Raw genomic sequence first — 15,450 nt, forward strand, 5'->3', positions numbered from 1 at the left:
AAACAGAGATTCAATTCCAGGTCTTAGAATTCAGGATTCAGCCAGATCAATCAGAGGTTGATGTAGCAGGACAAATCTGACTGCAGATGCAAAGCGTATAGCAGAGAATAGTGACTACTCAGGAGTAGAATGTACATCATGAACAGTCCAACTGCAGTTACATAGGCATGTTGCAAGAACAGTTCATTCAAAGACATATCACATCATGTTGACCAATGCGACAATGCAGCGACATGAATTCTCAATCTACAGAATGTTTAGATTATGCTAGTTCTTGGATCATAAAGCATTTACCTCTGACATTGAAGTTTGAGCATTTCAGATTGATCAAGAACTATGAGCATTTCAAGAACCATTTCAGGGAAGATTATTGCTTGTGTTGTGCTTCACTGAGAACTCACATCATATAATACAGGGCATTCCAGAAAGTTCAGCTCATCTAAAAGCTAAAATCAGATCATTTTGTACGAATTAGAGTCAGTAAGGCAGGCATGGCATATGAATGAAAGAATGATCAATAATATAGAACCAAACTCCAAAGTCTTTCCAAATTGTACACCCTCCAATGGAGAGAATTGGGAATCCCAAGGATCACCGGCCAGGCCAAAAAGAATCAAAATCCCCCCAAATAACCAATCTGAATTCTACCCAAAAGAGCAAGAGCTCCCCCCTTTCTATCAACTCATCCCCTATTCTTGTTCCCCTGCTGTCGCCACCACCGCTCCCTTCACCACCCTGTACACAGCCCACCATGAGCGGCAGCTAGCTCATAGCGGCGGTGGCAAAAACTGCAGCAATAAAATGCAATGGAGCACATTGCCATTGCCAAGAACCGCTCAATCAGCGAGTACCTGTTGCGCCTATGGAACTACAAAGCTTTCTATCTACCATGAAAACAAGGATGCGGCCAATGCAGGCCCGGACGCCGGCGAGGTGGGGCCGCTGCCGTCGCTGGGGATGTAGAGGTCATACGACTTCCAGGTGTGGTCGAGCGGGCACGGCCTACCGGCATCGAGGCGGTCCCACGGCTTGCCCTTGCCCGACCAGTGCATGAGGCTGACGGGCTCGTCGTGGAGCGGGCGGCAGCTGCCGTGCACGTTGTCGCCGCCGAGGCGGTGCTTATTTCAGCGGTGGTCGACGGCCTCCACCTCGCGGCGAAGACGAGCAGGAACAGGGCAGCGAGCCCAGCTCGTAGATGCGCTTCTCCTCCTGGATCTCCATCCAGCGCTCGATGCGCTGGCGGTAGTTGCCGGCGTGTCAGCGGCGGAGGTCGATGAACATGACTCCGGTGTCCCGAGTGGAGCTGCTCCCATGCTATCTCCCGCGCGGCCTCCGCCGCGCGCAGGTCCCCGGCCCCCGCCGCCGCCGCCTCCTTCTCTGCCAAGATGACGAACTGCGAATCCGCCCTCCCGAAGGCTGGACTGCGGGTTAATTTTGATAAATGGAGAGGACTTTTTTGCAAAACTTCCTGAGAGATGATGTAGGACTGTGGGTTGATTTCGTTAAAGTTCGAGGAATTTTTTGCAAAATGATCGGAAAACACACGATCTGGACCGTCCGTGCGCCCGATCGGACGGCCGAGACGAACCCGTGACGTGGCGCGCTCTCGTACCAGGGTTTGGTTCAGGTTTCGTCTATTGGAGATTTATAGCTTAGACAATATATCCATTTCTTCTTACCATATTACCTTAAAATTATTATTTTTATTTAAAAATTGTATACCCATAGCAGCGCATGGGTTTTCACCTATGTATATGTATAGACACACACATGTTATAGCGGGCAAAAATCTCCAACTTTTAAGGTTACAGCTTGGGCCAACACGCTATATCGATCTAACAACTGAGAGAATGCCCACGCATCACAGCCCACAAACGCTCCGACCTTCCTCTCTTTCTCATCATGAGTCCTCGTCGCCGTCGCCGCCGCCGCCCGTTCCCCATTGCCCCCCAATCTCAAACCTAAAAAAAAGAGTAAAGTTCATCACCGGTCTCTAAATTTGTTTAGCTGTGTCATTCCGGTCTCTAAATTTGTTTAGCTGTGTCATTCCGGTCTCTAAACTTGCAAATCGTCTATTTTAAATGTGCTCAGCCTGCTAGTTTTAAAGGCAAAGTCATTATGAGCCTTCAATAACTGAGTACTGTCCCAGTCTGTTCTGCCAATAGCTGAATAATGGGAGCCTCCGCCTACTGATAACAAACCCAAACCGCTTGTGCACTGCTAATGGGATGAATTCATCCGAACTCGGCCCAATCTGATCCCAGGTATAGTATGGATTGCAATATTTCGACTGCAAGGAATGCAGTGATGATTGCGACTGTGATACTGACACTAGTCAAGCTGGGTGGGGTAAAATATCTGTCATCATCGCAGTACCAGATATTACTTGTTTGAGAAATTGATGAATAGAGCATAAGTACTCCAAGCGCAAATGAGCAAAAATTATCTTAACTATGACCATGAGAAAGAAAAGCCCCTCCATCCCAAAGATCAAAGGGCATACTTGGTGTAGAAGAAGTCATAGAGGAATGTCAGTTCTACCTCATCAATTACCCTGAATGCCTCCATTTCTTCGTCAGTGTTGTTCTCTGACAGCAAACCTTACAGGACAAATCTTCGTGTCTCTGGAAGGCTAGCCTCAGCACAATCCATCCCGAAGAAGCGATGCCTAAGCAGGTGGGATGAGGAATACGCTAGGCAGGCACCTTTGACCCGCGAGCTGCTGACGCCTTGTGAGATGAAGTTATGCTCCCTGCACCGGTCCCAGATTTTCTCGACAGTGATGACACCTTCCTTTGGTACCAGTTCGCACTTGTAGACGGAGGAACTTCTGCTACCACTACGGATTACCTTGTAGGCTTGGTCAATTCACCATGTATTTGCAACCCCTCATACTGTTGGCAGGACAGAAGTGTGCTTGGGAATCACCACCACTTGATCTTGAGTTGGCATGATCCATCGTAGTCAGCTACCACTTTGCTAGGATAAGAGTAATTGACCATCCAGCTAGCAACCACTCCTAATGTATGCGCAATGCAGACGGCGGTAAACAGTAAGAAGACAGCAACGGTGATAGGATCAGGGTTTACAATTTCGGAAAGGAAAAAAATTTGGCACCCAGCGAAAAACTCAAAATTTCGAAAATTTTGAAAATTTCAGGTTATTTTTTAATATATTTTATTTTTTTAAATATTTTTTTGCCATAATAATAAAAGAAAAGCTGAAATTTTAGATGGAAAAAAATTTCAGCACCCTTCGGAAAACTCGAAATTTTGGAAATTTCGAATATTTTAATCCTGGGATAGGATGCCATAACAGATGTTTTATGCTCCAAAGTAATGCTATTGCTGCACTTTCTCTCCTTCTTCGCCTCCTGTGCCCTGGGGTAGAGCAGTTGAAACACTACTATGCAAAAGTAGATGTCATTCTGCAGAATATTGAACACACTACGGTTCCACGGCTTGTTATCTTCAAGGTAATAGGCCGTGATGGAATTGGCACCTATTGCAATCAGGAACAGCGAGAGTGCCCACACAAGATATATTGCAACCGTTGCCTGAGAGGACTGCATCAGATTCCCCCGCCGCCGGCACCGCCCTCAATCCATGACCACCGCCGGTCCGGCGGCCTCCCTGGCCATCCCTCTAAACCCGCCAGCCATGACCAAATCCCAAACCCTAACCCGAATCCTTCTTCGCCCCCACTGGCCTCCGTCGCCAGCCGTGGCCGGTGGTGACCCCGGCCGCTCCACCCAACTCCGGCCTGCCTATCGCTGGAGAAGAAGTGCAACAAAGTTATTTTCTTCTCATCTTTTGTTACTTCCTTGTGTGTATTTCATAAAGTAACAAGAGAGCTCTCTAGTTAGTGCTAAATCGAGAGGGCTCTCCGTGTAGTATTTAGGTAAAAAATACAGCGATATGAGAAAATGGTTCTACTTAATGAACTGTTCTAACTGCATGATAATATTCCATCGTAGATTAAAAAAGCTCTAGAAATATAAGCTTTTAGTTTTGCAAATATGACCTATGCAAAATGGTAATGGCAACACATTAGCAGATTGATCTAGATGGTTCAATCCTCATCCAATAGTATAAAAAAAGTGCATGATGTCATATGCAACATCCAAGTCACATTGCAATGAGATATGATGGATCATTCTGGGTCGCATATGAACTTATTGGGTTATTGCGTTCTCGCCCCAAATCCAATTGTGATTTTACCCTCTCTTTTGTTCCATTTGGGATTTTACCCCTACCTTTTCACTTTGAAGACTCTGCTTACCCCTACTCCATGAACATGTAACAGTGTCAAATGGCCTGGCAAAAGATAAATTTGCCCTTGCAAATATGCTCCTACTTTTATAAAAATATGGTGATTTTACCCCTATTTGATGTGAAATATTAGGACAACATTTCCAAAGAAATTTCCCAACCAATGGCACATATTTAGAAGAAAAAAGTCTAAATTGCTCCTCTCAACTATAGGTAAGTCCAGATAACTCCTAAACTATTATTTGATTATTTTACCCCCCCCCCCCCCCAAAACTACGCCCTTTGCTTCAAATTACCTGCTAATAAAATTTGTCCTTTTCATTTCTCCATGCACAGGTGGAGTTTTAAATTGACATTTTACAAGTGTTGGTGTTTTTTAGCGCCAACCTACCTAAGGATACCCTAAGGTAGTAGATTGTTTGGTGAGGGATCGCTAGATCTGGAACTTGAAGGTAAACAAGAGGACATAAGACATGGATTTAGACAGCTTTGGGTTGCTAGAATAGTGTAATACCCAATGTCATGTTTGGGGTGTTGTATATTGCGCCCTACGCATGGGTGTTGTGTTGCCTGTTGGCTGCTCTGCTGATCTATGTATCTATGCCCTCCTTTATATACTCCAGGGGGTGGAATACTAGATTACAAGGTAGGAGTCATAGTAGGATTATAGGGTATAGCCCTAGGAGGATTACAAAGGAATTCTAATTGGAGTCTGACTACTTCCTTCCCTGCGGGTAGATTTCTTGTGGGTACCTAGAGATCTATCTCTGTGACAAGCCCCGAGCACTTCGTAGCCGAGTGCTGTAGGCTTTTGAGTACTTTTGGAGTCATCTTCGAGTACTTTTCTTCGTAACTCCGTCTTGAATATGTCTTCCGAGTACCTTTTTGGGTGCTTTGAGGTTGCGTGGTGCTCTTGCTCGAGTAGATTTGAATCTTCAAAAATAATCTTCATATATGGTGTGCGATGGAAAATCGCACTCCATATGGAGTAGCTCCGAGCCTTAGATTGAATCGAAGAATCAGGCTGAGGGTCCATCTTGAGTTTGAATCTTCTTTCCTTTGTCTTCCAAATAGATTTAAAAAACAAATTGATGATGACATGTATCCTGCAGCCCCCGAGCCTTGAATCCAAATTCCAAATTTGGAGAAAGGATCCAAAAGAACGTGGAATGCATTGTAGAATCTTTTCACCTTCAGTATTCACATAAGGCACCTTCCGAGTAGTTTTGCAACTTCTAGCCCCCGAGCTTACGAGCTAAGCGAGTTGTAGAAGCCATGTTGAGTAGCTATTGGTGCCCAGCCTCTGAGCCTAGGAGCTAGCGAAGCTTCCAAAAGCACACCGAGTGCCTTGTTGTGCCCAGAAAACGAGTACGGGAACTAGACGAGCATGAAGAGTTATTGCCGAAGCTCGATCTGAAAAAATGCAATGCATACATTATGTAGCATAATGCGAAGATACCGAGTTTTACTCAATAATAAACAACTCTTGAAGTGTATGGTTGCACGAAGGATGTGTATGAATCTCCTTCCATCTAGCAAGACAACGAGTAGGATGTCATGTGGCCATTGCTTTGTGCCGCTACGTGCCTAATCTCGCTGAACACTGCTCATGGAGAGGATGGCTTACCACAGGCTACATTGTTTGGGAGGCTTACATGTAGGCACCGTGCAAGAGTTGAGGTTTCATGATTGGAGCTTGAACTACATGGGTTAACTTAGGAATTACTATAGGGACATGGGGTAGGGCAAGGACTAGGAAGTCAGAATCGACGGCGACTCTATCGGACAGCTTTGCAATGTGTTATGGTGAAAAAATAGATCGTGCATGGAGTTCACCTGGAAAGGGGCAGCCATATTGCCTCTGTAGTGGGAAAACCATCTAGGCAGCCGGGAGCACGAATGAAAAAGTAGTCGCGGAGACCAGAGAATATAGTCGGCGAGAGTGTGGGTTACGCACAAAGCGGTCAATCTTGTGAAGAACATATTTGGAAAAGTATCCGTTACTTAGCTTAATTCGTGGGCCATTTTTTGACGAAGTCATGGCGGTCGTTGATGAAGTGGACTAGTAGAGTCGATTCCGACTAGTTGTTGATCATGCATAATTCATCACCGAGTAGTTGGAGACTCGCCCCCGACTAGTTTCTAGTTGAGACAAGTAGCCAAAGTAGTCGATGGTGTGTCGGCGTAGCTGATTCGTCGAAGTAGTTGTAGCTGCAGCGCGAGCTGGAGTCGACCCGAGTAGTCAAAGTCGATGTAATCATTCGCTCAAACATCCGATCTTCGAACTTGATGGATTGATCCACCGCTTGTAGTGGATTGATCTTGATGAAGAGGTCCTTCAACCTCCCCGATGATCTTGATGATCTGCCCCACGGTGGGCGCCATTTGTCAGTATTTTTACCGCAAGACTAGCTAGGGATACCCAAAGGTAGGAGACTATTTGATGATAGTACACATCATAACACATATTAGAAAAAATACATCATAATTTATTATTATTATTTTGATAGGTTTAGGATATTTAATAATAAATTAATCATTAGTTTTCAAAATTATATGAAATATAATGATGAAAAGTTATAATATTTTTTTAATATGTATTGTGTTGTCCATTACTACCCTCCACTGCTATCATGCAAAATTTGAAATTCAAATTCAAATTGTGCACGGAGAAAAAAAAGACAAATTGTATTATAGGATGAAATGAACTAAATGACATAGTTTAGGGGATAAATTAAATTAAATTATAATTTAGAGGGTTATTCAGACATTGAGGGGAGTACATTCAACCTTTTCCCATTTAGAATAAGAACACGTCCGCCAGGCCGAGCGCCAGCCCCTCCTCCAAACCTAGCTCTAGGATTCCCACCAAGCATCCTCCTCGCCGTCCGGTTCCTCACCTTGCTCTTTGCCTGCCACCACTGCAGCAGTCGCCTCGCCGGCGAAAAATGACTCGAGCGGCTAGGCGGAGCCGCTCCCAGAGGGATGAGGTCATCTGGCGCCTGCGCGTGCTGCGGCACCCGGCCACGCTCTTTGTCGAGGATGACGCCGCGCGCCTGCACCGCCTCCACGACGGGCACGAGGACCCCACTGCGCTGGCCGACGTTGACGCGGCAGAGATCAAGGAGCGGCAGACCAACGACATTCTCTGCGACATCCAAGCGCTGCAGGACAAGGCTGTGGCCGCGACGAAGCCCAATGCTGGTGCGGAGGCCCAGCGGAGGGAGGGAGACAGCATGGTCAGGGAGGTGCCGTTCGAGGAGCTCCGCGACAAGGATAAGATCGCGCGTTCTTCAGGAGGCTGATGGGCGAGAGGAATTAAGTGATGGACGAGATGCTCGAGGCGGAGAGGCGTACGGCCCCAGCGTCGCGGCTGGCCCACACGCGGGGCAGCACTTGCCCACGGTGCCGTGCCCCCGCTGCTCACCGCCGTGCTAGGGTTAGCCACGATGGTTGGGGAGAGCAGCTGAGGAGGGGACGGGGCCAGGAACCGCACGTGGAGGGATTGAAGGGATAAGGATATTTTTATCTTTTCGCCATATCATAAAGTGTTTTCTCTTTTCTTATTTTTTTTAGTTTTATTATTTCTGGATAACAGAGTCAATAAAAGGGGTAAAGGGAGCCTCAAAGTAAAAAAGTAGGGCTAAAATCACAAACAGAGCAAAAGCGAGGGTAAAATTAATATTGGATTTCAAAGTAGGGGCAAAAACACAATAAACCCGAACTTACGCTATGGACTTCTTTTTTGTTGCTTTTGAAATGTTGCCTTTTATTTGGAAATTTAAGAAACTGTGCTTTTGGCAGTAGTAGAAAAAAAAAGGCAATTCACAAAAAAAGATAAAAGGCAATAGACATATTTATCTATATAATATCCTTGTTTGCATATTTTTGCAAGCATTTCAATGCAATTTTGGCACATTTAGGGTGTGTTTGGTTGAGCTGTGAGTTTTAAAAAAGTTGCTGTGAGCTGTAAGCTGTGGAAAAGCTGCTGTAGACTGTGGGCTGTGAAGAAGTTCAAAAACTATTAATTTTTTGAAGGTGGTGGGTAGGTAATTTTTTCAAAGTTACCCACATCCACAGCAGGTAAAAGCAGGGGAAGAGCTGCTTTCAGTTTTGTACTAGAGGAAAAGCAGCTTTAGCAAAAAACAGTTTTTGAAAGCCAATGTATTTGGTTGGCTTTTGACTTTTTGAAAAGCAAAAGTAGTTTCAAAAGCAGAACCAAACACACCCTTACACTTTAAAGGAGTTACTCATTTTTATCATGCTAGTAATGTTCCTCCTTATTTTAAGAAAAAAATAATCTTACAAAGTAAAGTAAAGAAGAACATTGTTTTTTTAGGGCAAAGAACATTCTTTTTGTTTGAAGGAAACTACGACAACCCTTGGGTTTGCCTGAACTTTTTATTGATGAAACAAACAACACTTTGCAAAGGTTACTTACAAAAAGAGAGAACTAAAACCTGTTAGGGGTGGGTAGGTGGTTACACCGAGGAGAGAAGGGAAATACTAGTATGTTTTTTTGGTGTTTTTGCCCCTGCTTTGAAGTGCAATTGTGGCTCGCATTGACTTGTGAACAGTAAGGAGCAAAATTACAAAGTTAAAAAATTAAGGGCAAAATCACAATTGCACTTTAAAGTAGAGATAAAAACACAAATCCTTCTGCTTTGAAGTGAGTTGTGGTTTTGCCCTTATTTTTTTTAACTTTATGATTTTCCCTTTGTTTTTCACAAGTCGTTTTTTATTTTGCCCTTGGTCTTTGCGTATTTGTCTTTATTTTGACTGTTGACTAGAGGTAAAATTGCATTGACTTGTGAATAGTAGAGGAAAAAATCACAAAGTTCAAAAATTGAGAGCAAAATCATAATTATACTTCAAGGTATGGATAAGAACACAAATGCCCCTACAAGTATTTTTTTTATTTTTATACTAAATTATTGGACAATGGGATCTGTTTATTCGCAGGTTTAGTTTCTATTATTTGCCATATACAATCAGATATTCGCAATGTTATTTTGTTCGCAATATACTATATTATTTGTTCATCTTGTTTATTTTCTTGTTAGCAGAAACAATATTTGTCCGTATTATTCAAGTGCTTGTTGGTAGTAGTTAAAATTAATTGTTCTATATTAAAAGGAAACTTTTTAACAATGTTATCAAAATATAGTTAAGTGTAGTTTTATTTGAAAGATCATGTCAAAAGAAATATTATGGTGCAATCAAAATTTATTTTAGATACTCAGTCTAAGATTTATGACTTTTTTAGTTTCGATTGGTGGATGGGAGTAGGTTCTGTCACAACGGTTTTCACGCACACCAAATAGCCCGCTACACAACCCGGCGATCTTCAGAAGGACAACAGAATATTTCGACAACCTCCGAAGCTGCCGAAGGCCTGGAAAGGTCGCCGGAAGGCAAAGGCATGTGGAAGGCATGAATGAAGGGCCGCAGCTTACTTTCAGCATGACATGAGAAGCGTGATTCAGTAGGAATAGATAAATTGTACACTTCAAACTTTGGAAATGCTCTTTTGGTCGGAATATCCTCCAAATATTTAGGGATATTTTAGGAATCATGTAACGGAGGTGGGGAGTATAAATGCCCCCTCTTTTTTCACTTTTATTCACTGTGGAGGGATGATTTTTTTCCCCCTCGAACATTATAGCTTACGTTTTTCACACCCCATTTCTATTACATCTTTCAACCTTCTCTCCATCTCTGTTTGGACTTCGCTCGAATCCAACATTCAGCAAGGAGACAATCTGTGGTTAGCATTCAGAAGTAACTTTGCATATTTTTGTCATTTGGTATTCTGCAGCACATGCGCACTCGGAATGATGATTAAGTACCACTCATTTACAACACAAGGCTATTGGACATCGCCTTTATGAAATAACCACTCATTTACAACACAAGGCTATTGGACATCGCCTTTATGAAATTGGCAAACCGACACTCTTCACGAAATTGGACATCGCCAAAGCATTTGACACTGTCGGGTGGGACTATTTGCAAGAGGTTCTTGAATAGTATGGCTTTGAGCACAGATGGAGAACATGGATCACAACTCTATTGGCAACTTCAACATCTTCAGTCCTTCTCAACGGAGCAAGAGGAAAATGGTTTAAGCATAGGACTGTCCTTCGGCAAGGGGATCCACTATCACCAATGTTATTCATCCTGGCAAAGGAACCTTTACAAGTAATGTTACAGTGAGCAACTGATCAGGGGTTGTTAACACCAATCAACAACAGGAGAGCAAAACTGAGGATAAGCTTATTTGCAGATGATGTTGCAATATTTCTCAACCCAACAAATGAAGAAGTAACAGTGAAGAATATTTTGTGTGCTTTTGGTAGTGTATCAGGCCTTATAACAAACACTGCAAAAAGTGCGGTACACCCAGTTCGATGTGAGGGACTTGACCTGCAACACATCCTGGAACCATTCCAGTGCCCTGTGAAAGCTTTCCCGTGCACATATTTTGTAACATCCCGGATTTTTCCGGAATGTTATAAAGTCGAAAAATGTGAATTTCAAAAAAAATTCGTGGCAATGCTGTAAATGTCAACCTAAGTAGGATTTCTGGCTTCTTAAAAATCCTAGTAATTAAAAATTACTAATGTATTTAAGGTTATTAATTGCTAGTGTGAGAATATTTGGAGTTATTGGATTTATTCAGCTCTGCCTTGTTTAATTTGAATTCAATTTGGATTTATTTTATTGTGTGAAATTGTGTGGAAATTAAATTGAGGTGTGCCCCTCAATTTAATTTCAAGAAGCTAACCCTTGTGTGAGCCCTAATTTGAATTGAGCCATTCAAATTAAAGCCAAACCTCTAACGAGTCCTAACCTGTCCTAAACCCTAACTCGATCCAAACCCGTGACCAAACCCGAGCCCGTTACCCGGTCCAAACTCTGGTCCAGTCCGGCCTGAGCCCAAAACCCACCTGACCCTTAATGGAGGGCAGCCCGAACCAGCACAGCAAGCTAAACCCGCCAGCCCAGCAGCACACGCCGGCCTGCTCCCGCACACAGCCCAACCTGCTAACGCAGCCCGCCCGCGCGGCCTGCGACCAACCGGCCTGGCCCGCTCCACCAGCGCCAGCCCCACGCGAGCGCCTCTACGGCATCTCGCCGAGCTCGCCATCGGCCGTGCCTTTGCCTCACCCGCACACGCGAACCCGATCCCGTCGCCGTTGTTCTGCTCTGCCTTTTACCTTGCCTTGGATAGGCTTCACCTTGACGTTCCTCGTCACTGCGGCCCTGGACAGCCAGGCCCAGCGCGCATGACGCGCCCACGTCGGACAAGCTCCCGGCCGCGCGCGCACCTGTCGACCACACCGTGCGCACACCTGACCTGCACGCGCGTGAACGCGCACGAACCCGCCAGCCTAGCCTTGGTCCTTGACGCCCCGCCGCCGTGCTGGGAGAAGACCGTCGCCGCCCGGAGAGAAGGAGCCCTCCAAGCCAACCCCGCCATCGTGGTTGCCTCCGCACCCATCTTCGCGCCGCCGAGGAAGCTCTGTCCCGCCGTCCGCGCACGCCTTCTGCAGCTCCGCCGAGACCTAACCCTGCGCCCCCCTTGTCTCCGCCGAGCCGCCATGGGAGGAGCCGCCGCCGCCTGGGGAGGAGAAGCCGTGAGCCTCACCGTAGCCACGCCCGCTGCGGTCTGCGTGAAGAGAAGCTGCGCCACCAGGAAGCCGAGCCTCGCCGCAGAAGCTCTGTCGTCAAGCCGCCGCCACCGTCGCCGGACACCAGGACCCGTCCGCCACGGGAGGGAGCAGACAGGGGAGAAGAAAGGGAAGGAGAAAAGAAAAGAAGAAAGAAGGATTGGGCCGCTTTTGGCCCAGTAGACCCGAGCCGGCCTTTTGTCTCCGAGCCGTCCTGCGAGCCATCCACCCAAGCCAGCCTGTTTTTCCTGAGCCGAACCTAAGCCGGCCTGCAAGCCGCTGGGCCGAGCCGCCACCTCGTGTGAGCCGAGCCTTAATGGGCCGCCAGTTTGCTTCCGGCCCAATAACCCCAAACCCCTTTTTCTTTTCTTTTTCTGGGTCAACCCTTACACGCGGGTCCCACCGTAAGTCACTAGTGAGACGCTGACCTGTGGGACCACTGACTCGCGGACCCCACTGACCCGGTTGACCAGTCAACAGTCAATGTTGACTTGGTCAATGATGACGTCAGCAGGGTCCACTGATGACGTCAGCAGTGCTGACCCCCAGGTGACGTCATGATGACGTCGTGCTGACGTCATCATGCCACGTGGCATGCTCTGGTGCTGCCACATGTCACCTCTATGTTTTTTTCTTTTTCGATAATCATTTATTAATTCCAGAAAATACTATAATCTTAGTAAAATCACAGTAATTCATCCGGAGCTCTGAAAATTATGAAACCAGTTTCATAATTCTTCTAAAATCATGATCTACGCTTTAGAATAGGTTTTGTTTGTGAGTTGGATCTTATTTGAGCAGTTTTGTGCATTCTTGCACCTTGGCCCCTATATTTATACGTAATTACGATTAGGTCCTGATGTGGAGGAGTTGACCGACGTCCCGGACGACCAGAAGATCCAGAAGGACTACCTCGACACTCGGAGGACCTGGAAGGACGTACCCGGAGACCAGAAGCCCCCGAAGGACCAAGAAGACTACGAAGACCTATCAGGTTCACGCCCGTTCGCGATTGAATACCTATTAGGCATTGCTTGCTAGATACGCTACGCTACGCTCCCAAATTGAGTATGATGAGATGAGCTTGCATAGCCATTTATTTACCGTATTCCTTGCTTCCCATACTTAGAAATGATTGTTGTTTGCTATTGCTACTATGAGTGAGATTTGGGGTATGGGAATATATGATGTGATAGTCCTTGCTTGCTGGAAGTTGCCTCCACATATATGGGAGTTGGTGATTAGGTTACAACGGGGGCGAGCGGACCCTTTCCCTGATCCTCGGATCGGGAGCTGGGGATTGTGTGTTGGGCACGATTCTGTGAGCATCTGTAATGGGTGACGGCACCTGTGGCGGGTGCGAGACCGTTCCTGTGGGAACATAGTAGAGGTGTAGTTTTGGAGGAAATACTTGTAATGGGTATCGATTGCAGACCGTGTTTACGGAATGCCAACTTGGACGAAGACGCTCGCCTCAGCTGGATGAAGGACTTGACTTTGTGGCCCTAGTGACGGAACTATGTCAAACGTGCACACCACTTATCCTTTATGAGGGGGGACCCAGCCCGAGCTAGCTATGCGCGGCACCATTATTGCAGGAGGATAGTGTTTCAGTGTCAGGGGGAGAGGGCAGGACCCTATCGCCCCCGATCGCAGGATCCATGGAGATTCCATTCTAGATAGCTTCACAGCCCCGGGTGACCTACTGCGGGAGGACGCGCCCCAGACCGGGAGTAGGATGGTGCCGTAGCCGTTAGTTTCGTTGGCTGGTGCCTCGGAGTCAGTCGGTCGACGGGTCGGCTGGTGACGGGGCGAGTGGGTACAGGTGTACAACCCCTGCAGGGTGAAAACTATACGTATAGCCGCATACTCGGTCATGTACAACTCTGGATCTGGCACCACACTGTAGTTAGAACCACATATACTTTTCTACCTCCCTCTAGTACCACTTTTCCTGCTCGGATAGCAGCTGAGGTGCGGGGAGAGGGAATTCCCGCACCGAAACAGGGTTGAGATACTTGGTGGAGGAAGATAGGAGACCGGGAGTCCGGGATGCCGGAGCTGCCCGTGTTGAAAGGTGTTTTGGATGACTTATATTGCTTGCATAGGAAACCACAGCCTATCCTTGGCATTACTCTTATACCGTTTGCATCCACAAAAAGCTTGCATACGGATGGTGACGTGAACCTATCCCGTCCTTGGGGATAGCCTGATAGATGCAGGATCTGAGAGATGGAATCGACAGGACGACAAAGAAAGATGATGTGAAGGATGGCCCGAGCTACACTTCGAGCTGCCTGTGGAGAGGATTCGTGAAGATGAAGTTTGCCCAGAAGACTAGATATCGTTTCCGCTTTCTATTTGTTTTCTTTTAGCCCAAGGGGCTTGTACTCTGAGTTTCGTTTTACAATCCTATGGATTATGTATTAAATAAACCCATGAAATGTTGTAAACGTGAGTTATGTATGTGATATTCGATTGAAATGAGTTCTGTATGTGATAGCTAGTGATCCAGGGACTATCACGACGATACAGAGAGTCGGGTTCGCCTTTCGGGAACCCGGTCTGTTTCATATTTGGGGCTTCCTCTACACCTCGGACAAATCAGACGTGTCAACGTCCAACCGCTCATTGACAAAGTGGGAGCAAGACTTTCAGCTTGGAAGGGGAGGCTATTGAACAAAGTAGGAAGACTACGGCAAGTGAACGCTGTACTAACATCAATACCGACTTACTATCTCATAGTACTCAAGCTGCAAAAATGGGCTATTAAGAAAATTGACAAGCTAAGGATGAGTTTCTTATGGAAAGGTTCAAAAGATGCAAATGGAGGATGCTGTTTGGTAAAATGGAGTAAAGTAATGAGGCCGAAGCCTTTTGGAGGTTTGGGTGTTCTAGATTTGGACCTCTTCAGTAGGGCATTAAGATTAAGATGGTTGTGGTATGAGTGGGTTACTCCTGAAAAACCTTGGGTAGGCGCAATTCCACCAGTTAATGCAGTTGACAAATAACTCTTTCGGGCAAGCACAATGGTTATTCTAGGTGATGGAGCGAGGGCAAGTTTCTGGCAATCGTCTTGGCTACATGGGCAGGCACCAATGGATCTATTTCCTGATTTATTCAAACTAGCATGGAGAAAGAACAAAACAGTTAAGGAGGAGGTGCTGAACCAGAATTGGACCATAGGTTTGTGGCGCATGCAGTCAGTCAATGAAATGGCGGACTTCGTTAAGCTGTGGGACTCAGTGCAGGAGGTCCAATTGACTGACCAACCAGATCGAATAACATCGAAGTGGACAACACATGGAGAGTATACAGCTAAGTCGGCATATAATGCACAGTTCTTGGGGTCTTACAGTCACTTTTAGGGACAATCTATTTGGCAGGCTGAGGCAGAGGGCAAACACAATTTTTTTGCTTGGCTTTTCGTGCAGTCTAAAATACTAACTGCAGATAAATTGATGAGCAGGCAGTGGTCATGTAACCCAGTGTGTTCACTCTGCAAT

At 46.0% G+C, this 15,450-nt stretch overlaps 1 pseudogene; it reads right to left on the reverse strand.

The window, feature by feature from the left end:
• Positions 1 to 516: 516 nt before the first annotated feature.
• LOC120695110 lies at positions 517 to 2,568 on the reverse strand (annotated as a pseudogene).
• Between the last annotated feature and the right edge of the window lie 12,882 nt (positions 2,569 to 15,450).

The sequence above is a fragment of the Panicum virgatum genome, chromosome 2K (genome assembly GCF_016808335.1).
Source record: "Panicum virgatum strain AP13 chromosome 2K, P.virgatum_v5, whole genome shotgun sequence".
In the NCBI taxonomy this organism is placed as follows: Eukaryota; Viridiplantae; Streptophyta; class Magnoliopsida; order Poales; family Poaceae; genus Panicum; species Panicum virgatum.